Source organism: Tenrec ecaudatus (genome assembly GCF_050624435.1).
Source record: "Tenrec ecaudatus isolate mTenEca1 chromosome 2 unlocalized genomic scaffold, mTenEca1.hap1 SUPER_2_unloc_12, whole genome shotgun sequence".
Classification (NCBI taxonomy): domain Eukaryota; kingdom Metazoa; phylum Chordata; class Mammalia; order Afrosoricida; family Tenrecidae; genus Tenrec; species Tenrec ecaudatus.
Genome location: NW_027457572.1, coordinates 574039 through 584172, shown reverse-complemented (window position 1 = coordinate 584172; position 10134 = coordinate 574039). Strand labels below are relative to the sequence as shown.

At 38.9% G+C, this 10134-nt stretch overlaps 1 pseudogene; it reads left to right on the top strand.

Annotated features, from left to right (window-relative positions):
• Window positions 1-6686: 6686 nt before the first annotated feature.
• LOC142435843 (U6 spliceosomal RNA) lies at window positions 6687-6787 on the top strand (annotated as a pseudogene).
• The last annotated feature ends 3347 nt before the right edge of the window (window positions 6788-10134 follow it).

Sequence of the window (10134 nt, the reverse complement as noted above, 5' to 3'; positions counted from 1 at the left end):
TGGGGTACCATGCTCTGGCCCCAGGGTCTGTCCTTTGTATTCTCTCAGGGGCTCCCTGCGCTGTTCCCACAGTTGGTTTGCCACATGGTTTTAGTGGTTTGCCTCAGTGTCACAGGGTCAGTCTGGGCCAACCCAACAGTGAGTCTCCAGTGTTGTCCCCCTTAGGGCCCTGGGCCATCAAGGGACAGCTTGTTTCGTAATGGGATCAACCATATTGTCCACTCTGTGCACTGGCTGTTCAGAGCGGGGATATCATCCTCCCGGCCTGATGGGCCAGGATGTGCTCCACTCTCTTCCTCCCCCTTCATTTGCTCCCATTTGGTCTCATCAGACATACTCCTCTCTCCTAGCTGCAGCTTCAGTGCCATCCTCTCAAGTAAATTCTTCTGACAGAAAGGACAGTTTTCCACATAGCTGATATGGGGCCAAGCCCTCAGGCCCCTATACTGGCTCCCCACTCCTTCTTGGCACACTGCATTCATCTGGCAGTGGCTTATTATCTGGTCCCTCGGTCCCTGTGGAGGCACAAACAATACCCTCCCTTTGGGTGGCTCAGTGTCCTATTCCCCCACCACACTTTTTTTTTCTTTCCCTTTTCCTCCCTCCCCGCCCCCTTTTTAGTTGGCTGCCATATGTATACTTGGACTTGGTCTGGCCCCTGCCATCCTACCTGGACCTCACTCGGGATGATTTCTTAGCATTTAATTTATTCAAACAAGTTTCTTCACTAGTAACTCTGAGGGAATGCTTTTCTAAGAAATGTGTGAATTTATTTCAAAATATGAGCCCATGTTCACCAAAGTTTTATTCTATGAACACGTGATTGTTTTGATAGTGAGATGAATGCAGTAACTGAACTAAGCAATAGGTTATATTGGGCTTTTCCCTCATATCACTTGAATCATGTTGAGATATTACAGTTTGTTTTTATATTTTGAAAAAGGTAATTTGTTAGTCTCCACATGTTAGTTTCCTCCTTTATCTAAGGGAGAAGACAAAATGCAATCCATGTGATCTGCCTCTGAGAAATGTCAAGGCAATTGAAAAATCATGAAATGAGGTATATGGAGTCTTAATGAAAATAGAATGCACAGTAGGAAAAGAAGGTGCTATCTATTTGGGTCAATTCTCTGTGTGGCCATGTAGATAAATTCTTCTCATGAGAGAAAATAACAGTAGAGTATTTAGTTGCAGCTGTGAAACAAATGTAGGGTCTAGCTAAATTTTCCCCACTGTTGTCCATATGAAGCACATATATTTTGCTAATCATCTTTATTCTGAAGTCTGAGATGACCGAACTAGGTTTGGAAGTAACACTATTTTTCCAATTATCCAGTTTCCCAAATACTATATCCCAGAAAGAGAATCGACTTCCTAAACACTGTTTTTAACATGATTCTCCCAGGTTCCTAATCCTGTATGAGCCTCTGGGAACACGTGTGCTACAGTGTCCATCACTTGAAACCGAGGAAGCCAGTATAGGCTCCACATTTTGTGTGCAAGTAGCCTAAAGGGTTTGTTTCACACAGAAAAACTGAGGATACTTGGTCCTAGACAGCTTCAGTGGTACAGCATTTGAACATGAAATCCCTGTTTGGAAGTTCTACCATTGCTTTAATGAGTCAAGAATCTGCCAAGACCCAAATCTTCAGAACCAGTGAGAGAAGGGCCCGCATATGATCAACAACTCCTTGGATTCCAATTAATTAGTATCATATGATTATGACACACAAAAAGAGCCCTTCAACTTGCTGCCATCATGTCAATGTTGACTCATGGTAACCCTTTTGAACAGGATAGAAATGCCCCTGTGATTTTCTGAGACTGTAACCACATTGGAGTAGAAAGCCGCAGGTCTTTCTCTCAAGGAGTGGCTTGTGCTTTCACTGTTGGTGATCTTTCAAATCACAGTCCATTGTTTATACACGATACCACCAGGGATGTGCAGTAGGTGAGAAAACAAATTATTTCTTGGCTTATCTGACAGCATCTTTAATTCCTAAGAAAATCCAGAGATTTATGTGCAACAAAACCATGGAGTAAATATGTCTAGTTGGTGTTGATAACTATTAAAATGCCTAGTTTAGAATAAAAATCAAAATAATACAAAGCTACTAACTAAGATCCAACTAAATGTTTCCACAGAAATGCAGTTTAATTGTAAAGACACAGGTTAAAGCTAATTGATGGAATAACCACAACCACCACAAACACCACACACACATGCAACCCAATTAAAACTGGGAAAAGGTATAATAAATAACTTAATAAAGTACATGAGCAAACACTCCAACAAAGGATATTTCAATAGTTGACAGACACATATAAAGATTATCAATGTTATTAGCCATCAGATAAATGCAAATCAAAAGCAACCAGGGATAAGCATTTCACTCCCACCAGGAACAGTTAGGATGAAAATAAACTTTAAAATGGAAAAGAACAAAGGTTTGAAGGGATTTGGAAAAATTAGAATTCTCACCGACTGTTTGTGGGAATGCAAAATCTATCAAACAGTCTGGAAATTCCTCCAACTACTAGAGAAAATGTTGTCATAAAATAAAAACAAATAACCCTCCACCCCCAACCAAACCCACTGCCATGGCTTCAATTAACTCATAGTGACCCATTAACACAGAGTAGACATGCCCCTTTAGGTTTGGGGGAATGTAAATATTTATGGGAGAAGACAGCTTAATCTTTCTTTGACCCTACTCATAACCTGCTATGCCACCCAGAAATTCTACTTCTCAGTATATACAGGAGCTCTAACCACTTAATTGGTTTTATTGTAAGGTATTAACCAAAGGTCAGCATTTTGAACTCACCAGCACTTCATAGCTGAAATTTTCTGCTCCCATAAAAATTTGGTGCTTTACAAACCCTGGGGAGTGTGGGGGGAGGTCAGATGCTTATAGACATCTTCCCTGAAGGCAGTCCCTGCCAGACTGCTGTCTCCCCACACCACAGGGGTGGGCCTGCTCCCTGCTGCTGGAGACAACAGATTACTTCTCACTGAAGCTTGGGACCATTAGCTTGGTTCCTGTAGGTGGGGTTTACACCCTACTGTTTATGGTTCCTATGAAGGTCCAGAAAACAGGTCAAGGTTAGGTTGCCATCCTAAATCTAGGATCTGCCCATCTTGTCACATGTATACCCCCAATCCCTCCTCTTCCTATTGCGTGTAGTTCCCTAGACCACCCCCTCTCATTACTGTATTACCTATAGCACAGCCCCTTCCTGTGACGTACGTCCTTACCTGTAATTAGGGGGCTTGCAGGTCTCCAGAGAATATAAAACCCTGGGCAAGCATTAAAGAGCTCTCTCTCTCTCCACGTGGACCACCAAGGGGGGCTGAGGTGAGCATGCTACTATGAATTGTTTCTGACTCCATTTATTTCAATATTTCTCTTCTATCTCTCATGCTCTCTGTAACTTTGCTATAATCTTGACTTATTATTGATGTACAATTGCACCTACTGGACCAGTAATGATGTGTTAGGGGCTGGCTTCCCCTGTCAGGAGAGCAATTCTACTCTCTCCTACAGGTTCACTATGAGTTAAAATTGATACAATGGAGTGAGTTTGTTTTTTTTGATAGGTATATTGGAGTGAGAAAAACACATGCATATACACACCTATGTTTATTGCCATACTATTCATATCAGCAAAAATATAAAAATTATCTAAGTGTCCATCATTAGATGAATGGATAAATAATGTGTAGTACATATATCAATAAAACGCTACTCAGAGATAAAGAAAAATATCCTTCTAAAACATCTTGCAACATGGATGAACCTTGTGTGGAGCAAAATAAGTCAATCACCAAAAGGAAGTATTATACATTTTCACTTTTAAGAAATAACATGAAAAGATAAACATAAAAACTAATATTTATTAGTGACTTCTAGGGATTGGGGCAGATTGGAGAAATGAGTTTCTCTTTAGATTATACATACTGGTGTGTTTGGTGATGGTATCAACACCAAGTGAATGTGATATGCGCACAACTTAACAAAAGTAAACAATTTTACCAAGATGTACATAAGAAAAAAGGATCTTTTGGCAATCACTGTAGCACATATAATTTGGCAACAGTAACAACAACCAGAAGATATATATATACTTTTATAAACATTCAATAGGTTTTCTAATGCTATAAATCTTTAGAGAAGTAGAAAGTTTCATCTTTCTCTTATGAAGTGGCTAGTGGATTTGAAGCGTTGATTTTGTTGTTAGCAGCCCAATATTTAACCCTCTACTCCCCCAGGGTTACTTGTGTATATTCATATGTCAGAATGTGTGTGAATATGTGTATGCATATATTTGCATTATACCTCTCGAGATTGGTTTTCTAAGTTTAAAAACAGGTTCAAATGCTTTGGTTAATCGACATAACAATTAGCTTAGTTTATTGAATAGAGTCTGGGATCTTAACAACTGGTGAAAAGCTATTTCGAAGAAAACAATCAGTCTTTACTTATATGAAGCAAAAAAAACGGAAAGAAAGAAAAAAAAACAGAAAGAAAAATTAGTTTAGCACTGAAGCTACGGTTCAGGGAGAGGGGCATGTCTGAGCAGAGCACACAGGAGCAAGCAAAGAAGGAAGGAAAATGGAACATATTCTGGCCCACCAAACCACAAAGATGATATTCCTGCTCTGAACAGTCAATGTACAGAGAGAACCATAGGGCTAGCCCCACTATGAGACACAATATCCCTCACTGACCCCGAGCGCTAAGGGGCACAAGACTGGAGACACAATGCAGGAAGTGAGCCCAATCTGACCCCACCACACCAGGGAGAAACATGAAGGGCCTGCAGAGCAGTAAGGGGAGCAAAGCATTTAAGTCCCCGGGGAATACCAGAAATAGACTTTGGGGCCAGAGCATGGCACCCCATCAAAACTCAACCGGAAAACCCTCATAAAAAACAACAAATCAGACCTGGAACTATTTATAGGGTTTTCTTTTTTGTTGTTTGTTTGCTTGAGGGTTTTTTGTTTTGTTTTGTTTTGCTTTTTGCTGTTTGTTTTATTTTGGTTTTGTGCTTATTGTTGTTTTTGCATGTCTGTCTAGACGGATAAGATAGGCAGAATAAACAATCTGGTGGTGAAATGAACAGGAACAACTGTTTCAGGAGAGGGGACATAGAAGAGGGGGAGGTGGAAAAAGGAAGGGGTGTGTCAACAATCCTAAGGACAAAGGAACAAGTGATGTAAAATACACAGGGAGGAGGATGTAGGATGCCTGGTGGGGCTTGATCAAGAGCAATGTAGCTGAGAGGAATTACTGAAACCTGAAACCTGAAACATGATAGTGGGATGAGAGAAAAGTAAAAGGAAATAGAGGAAAAAACTAGGAGTCAAAGGATATTTCTAAAGGTCTAAATAGAGGCATGTATATATGTAAATATATTTATATACAATGATAGGGAAATAGATCTATGTATATATATTTAAATGTTAAGTATTAAGGTAGTAGATGGATATTGGGCCTCTACACAAGTACTCCCTCAATGCAAGAACACTTTGTAATGCTCACCTTCCCAACAAGATGGCTAAAGACACAATGGGTGCATAAGCAAATGTGGTGAAGAAAGCTGATGGTGTCTGACTATCAAAAGATAAAGCATCTGGGGTCTTAAAGGCTTGAAGATAAGTGGACACCTAATTGAGAAGCAACAAAACCTACATATAAAAAGTACACCCATCTCTGTGATCATGAGGTGTCGATGGGATCAGGGATCAGGCATCGAAGACCCAGAACAAAAAATTATATCAATATGAATGAGGCGGTGTGCAGAGTGGAGACCAAAAACCCATCTGTAGACAATTGGACATCCCCTCTCAGAAGGGTCACAAGGAAGAGACGAGCCAGTCATAATGCAGTATGGCATTGATGAAACATACAATTTTCCTCTAGTTCTTTAATGCTTCCTTCCCCCTCACTATCATGACCCCAATTCTACCTTACAAGTCGGCTAAACCAGAGCATGTACACTGCTACGGATAAGAGCTCACAACACAGGGAATCTGGGACAGATAACCCTCTTAGGACCAATAATGAGAGCAGTGACACCTGAAAAGGAAGGGGAAGTTGGGAGGAGAAATATGGAACCAATCACTATGATCAACATATAACCCACTCCAAGGGGGACAGACAACATAAAAGTGGATGAAGGAAGACAGCACTTGGTGTAGGTGACCAGATTTTAACATTGGTAAAGCGGGACACCAGCGGGACACCATTGATAAAACTCATATCCTGGTGAAATAGCCACATGGCAGCTGAAAACCATATAACCTAGCTTGTGCATTCTTTTCCAAAATCAGGACTTATTAAAAATGCCGCGGGATGCGGAAACAATTGTTAAAAATCGGGACTGTCCCGCCAAAAGCAGGACGTCTGATTACGAGTGTAAAGAAAATGTTTTGAAAATGATGATGGCAACATATGTACAAATGTTCTTGACATAATATATCTATGCATTATGACAAGAGCTGTAAGAGTCCCCAATATAATGATTTAAAAAAAAGATTATGAGTGTACACACACCACAGTCCTATTCTGCCCACTTACCAACTGTTCTCATTAATTTCACATAGTTGGATACTGATAAAATAGAAAAAAAATTTATGAAACACAATGGCAAATTCCTTTTTAAAAATCCACATATAACCAGTTTTAGAAACACATATAGTAAAATCAGAATGGTACAAAAAAGATCAGCACAGACCCTGCCCAAAGATTACACTCAAATTGGTGAAGATTTTCGCATTTTTTGCTTCAGTAAAATATCAAAAGCTTCATTAAAAATCCATACTTAAAAGTCAGTTGAGACTACTACACTAAGATAATTTTAAATTGTCAAGTAAAATCAACCCACTTTAACCTAAGTAATAGCTTGGCTCAAATAAACAAAAAAAAAGGAAATCATTTGTATGTACTAGGCTTCTTTAAAAAATCACTTATATAAGGTCAAATGGTCAATAATTATTGTTTAGAAAAGATGAGAAGACATGGGGAAATGGAAAGTAGATTAATGAAAATGGGACAACCTGAACAGAAATGAATGCTATTGCATTGTGAAGAATGTAACTAATGTCAATTGACAACTTGTGTAGACATTATGGAAAGAGAATCTAAACTGCATCTAAGCCTTCACTGAAAATGCAATGAAATATCCTTTAAAAAATAAAATAGGTAAATAAATTTTTATTTCTAATTTTTATTACATTTCAGGTAATCAATTTCGTATGGGCAAAAGTATAAACAGTTCTCCAAAGAGGATGTGTGTAGCTAATAATCACATGAAAAGATGTTCACATCATGAATTTTGAAAATGCAAGTCAAATCACAGTAAGATACTATTTCATCCCAATTTGGATGATTATATAGGAACCCTGGTTGTACTGAGGGTTGACCGTAAGCCAGCTCTTGTATATTTCATGTCAAATTGGCATGTGAGGCCTAATAATTGCCAATGATGTGACCTAACAGAAGATTAGGTTGGTTGGTGTGAAATCCTTTTGTCCAGATGCAAATGAAAGGAAGTTTCCTTGGGGGTTAGCCTACTTCCTATAAAATGGGAATGCTTGCTTTTTATTGCTGAGTCTGGATTCTGTTATCTGATATGTCAAATGCTGGTTCTGTGGACTTGAGCCAATGACCTATCATATGCTTGCTGATCCTATTTAGTGGCCTGACATTTGACCTGTCAAACTTGGATTAATTCACGTATCCAGTAACAAATCTATTCTGTGATCTTCTTGCCTATTTTGGTTTCATCAGATACTAAAGCTACAGGAGACAGGTGAAATGTCAAGTCTAACATGTGACCCATGGACTTGGAACCAAACTGGACTCTCCACTTTTACAATTACATTAGTTCTATTTTCACATACACTTCTCTGTGTTCCTGTGTGTGCTCATGCACATATGTCACTGATTTTCCTTCTCTCCAGAAGTCAGCCTAACATAGCTGCTAACCTCAAGGTGGACAGTTCAAACCAAGTAACCATTTTACAGGGGTAAAATTAGGTGCTCTACTACTATGAAGATGTATTGTCTCAGAAAACCTACATACCGGGTCACTATGAGTCTGAATCAACTCAACAACATTGTTTTGAAATTGATTATAGGAGCCCTAGTTACCCAGTGTGGTATTTATATAATCATTTGTGAATTTGAGGATAAGAATGAAGGGGTGGAATCTAGTCGGTCAATTGGGTCATAGCCAATGAAGCCTCTCTGTGGGCATAGCCTTCTCCTGAGAATTTTGGGAAATCTGGTATCTCCTCCTTGGAGTCCCTGGGAAACATTGCTGCTGACAAGACACATGGAACTACACTAGTTTCCTGAGCTGAAGAAGCCACATGAATCTACTCTGATGCAATCAGACCTCTAAAGCCAGAGAAACCCTGTAGAGACCCCTGCCAGGGCTGAGATTTTAAACCTCATTGGATCCAAAGACTTTCTACCCACTACACTTGTTGTCATTGCATGTGTTTCTTGAGTCTAAAGAGGACTGTATAGATTATTATCAGACATATGGGCTAATATCAGACTTATGGGCTTGGGCTGGACTATTTTGGGATGCATTTTTAATGTACAATTACCCTTTATATAAAACTCTCTCTTATATACATATGAGTTTCAATGGATTTGTTTCTCTAGTCTACTCAGACTAATACACCCAGTGATTAAATGCTTGACTGCAAATCAAAAGGTTAGTATTCAAACCCATTAGCCATTTTACCAGAAAATTATGTGAAAGTCTATTTTGTAAAAATTTGGGATATCCTCTGGGGAAGTTCTATCCTGTCTAACAGGATTATTTAGAGCCAGAATTAACTCAAAGTTTTGAGGATAACTTTTATCAGAGAAATATAAAATATTGGCACATCTTTGGAGAAACTGAGAAAAAAATTGCCATTGCTGCTGTGGATGCAAAATGGTATAGCCACTGGAAAAACAGTTTCTCAAAAGGTTAATTATAGAATTATCTTATGAGTCATCAATTTCACTACCAGGTATATTTCAAAAGTCTTGAAAGCAGGCATTCAAAGAGATACTTGTACACCAATGTCATTGCAACATTATTCGTAATAGCCAAAGGGTGGAATTTATCCAAATGTGGATAAGTAAATGTGGTAGCGTTATAAAATAAGATATATTTCAGCCATAAAAAGAAATGAAGTTCTGATATATGCTACCACTTGAATAAACATTGAGAACAGTATGCTGACTGAAATAACTTGTAAGGAAATCATATGATCCCACTTATCCGAAGTATATAGAATAGGCAAATACAGGGAGATAAAAGGATAACAGTGGCCATCAGACATGCTTGTTTTTACTATTGTGGCTAGTGTGTTGCTTGATGTTAGAAGATATGCCATTGGTATTTCAAACACTGCCAGGTCACCCATGGTGAAGGTTTCAGCAGGTCTTCCAGACTAAGAACAGATTAGGAACAAAGAAAAGGAGCTTCGCTTCTGAAAATGTAGCCTCTGAAAATCGTATGAATACCAGTAGAATATTATCTGATATAGCACCAGAAGATGAACAACTCAGGTTGGAAGGCACTCCAAATTTCACTAGGCAAGAGCTGCCTCCACAAAGTAGAACTGGCCTTATTGATACAGATGGAACAAATGTGTTGTAACCTTCATTTAATGATGGGAAAGTACTCAAAATTAGGAGAAACCACTTCAAACATCCATTAAAAATTGGAATGTGGGATATCTGAAATACAAATATAGGAAATTTATAAGTCATCAGAAATGAACTGGAATGCATAAAAACTGGTAGGCTAGCCATTCGTGAGCTGAACTGACTGGTATTGACTTATTTGAATCAGATAATCAGGCGTCCTCAAACTACGGCCCGTGGGCCACATACGGTCCACCAAGGACATTTATCCCGCCTGCCAGGTGTTTTACCCCGTTTGTTTTTTACTTCAAAATAAGATATGTTCAATGTGCATAGAAATTTGTTCATAGTTTTTCTTTTAATTATAGTCCGGCCCTCCAATGTGTCTGAGGGACAGTGAACTGGTCCCCTCTTTAAAAAGTTTGATGACCACTGGCTCTGTAAGAAATTACAAATTCAAGAGGAATTATATCAC